Source organism: Gekko japonicus, unplaced genomic scaffold, assembly GCF_001447785.1.
Source record: "Gekko japonicus isolate JY-2015 unplaced genomic scaffold, Gekko_japonicus_V1.1 scaffold4011, whole genome shotgun sequence".
Classification (NCBI taxonomy): domain Eukaryota; kingdom Metazoa; phylum Chordata; class Lepidosauria; order Squamata; family Gekkonidae; genus Gekko; species Gekko japonicus.
The window spans coordinates 12,216-13,719 of NW_015165358.1; the positions used below are offsets into that span (position 1 = coordinate 12,216).

General features: G+C 48.5%; 1 pseudogene; it reads left to right on the plus strand.

Annotated features, from left to right (window-relative positions):
• LOC107109894 overlaps positions 1-1,504 on the plus strand; it is a 31,134-nt pseudogene that overhangs the window by 12,173 nt on the left and 17,457 nt on the right.

Below are 1,504 nucleotides of genomic sequence, written 5' to 3' on the forward strand. Positions count from 1 at the left end.
GGGGGGGCGGGGGGGGGGGGGGGTCACCATTGAGATTTCGGGAGGGAGGGAGGCTGGGATCCCGCTCGGCCACGGTTTCCCTGGGGCTGGCAACTCCCTGGACATTTGGGAAGTGGGTTGTGCGAAAGGGCCGGTTTGGGGGGTGGGAGGACTTCGGATGGGAACAAAGGCCGTAGAGTCCTCCCCCCAACTACAGCCATTTTCTCCAGGGGAACGAATCTCTGTCATTCTGGGAGGACCTCAGGCCCCACCTGTTAGGCACCAGTTTTGGACCGCCCTATAATCAGAATTTGTTTGGGGGTGTGTGTGATAATCAATGTTTTTTCTGTACAAGAAAGGTGAAACCAGAAACACTGATGTTCTGTCGCTGGTCGCTTTAATTTCCAAACAAACAAACAAAAAGCAGAGGCCTTTTTCAGGTAGTTCAGTAAGAACGGACTTAGGGGGGGGGGAAGGAACTCCTCCCTGTATTGGAATCAACCGCAGTCCTCCTACCCCAAGACCAGTGTTCCCTCTAAGCTGAGTGAGTGTGAGCTAGCTCACAGTTTTTTTTAGCCTCCGGCTCACACGTTTTTGTCTTCGCTCAGGAAGGATGGCTCCAGAGCAAACTAATTTTTAAAAAATATTTATTTATGGTTTTTACAGTACAAAAGAAAAAAAATTGCAGTATAGAAATCAAACTTTGGAGTTTACATTAAACATTATTTCTAAACCGTTTGTTAACTTTGTACCATCTTTTTTTGGAAAGCTTTTCCATCTTTTCCTAAAAGCATCATATTCAAGTTATCCATTTCTGCCACATCACACATTTTTAGGATCAACTCTCCTCTAGTAGGTAAGCTATCAGTTTCCCAACATTTAGCAACAAGTATTCTAGATGTAGGGAGCTGCGGTGGCTCAAGTGGTTAAGACACTGAACTGCAGGCTGTGGAAGGTCAGTAGTTCAGCAGTTCAAGACCCGGGTGCCGCAAGACGGGGTGAGCTCCCGTCTCTAGTTCCAGCTCCTGCCAACCTAGCAGTTCGAAAGCAAGAAATTGCAAGTAGATAAATAGGTACCACTTTGGTGGGAAGGTAACAGCGTTCCGTGCGCCTTGGTGTTTAGTCATGCCGGCCACATGACCACGGAAACGTCTTCGGACAGCACTGGCTCTTCTTAGGATCAACTGTCCTCTAGTAGGTAAGCTATCAGTTTTCCAACATTTAGCAACCTTTATTCTAGATGTAGGGAGCTGCGGTGGCTCAAGTGGTTAAGACGCTGAACTGCAGGCTGTGGAAGGTCAGTAGTTCAGCAGTTCGAGACCCGAGTTGCTGCATGACGGAGTGAGCTCCCTTCCAGCTCCTGCCAACCTAGCAGTTCGAAAGCAAGAAATTGCAAGTAGATAAATAGGTACCACTTCGGTGGGAAGGTAACAGCGTTCCCTGCGCCTTGGTGTTTAGTCATGCCGGCCACATGACCTTCGGACAGCGCTGGCTCTTCGGCTTTGAAATGGAGATGAGCATCGCA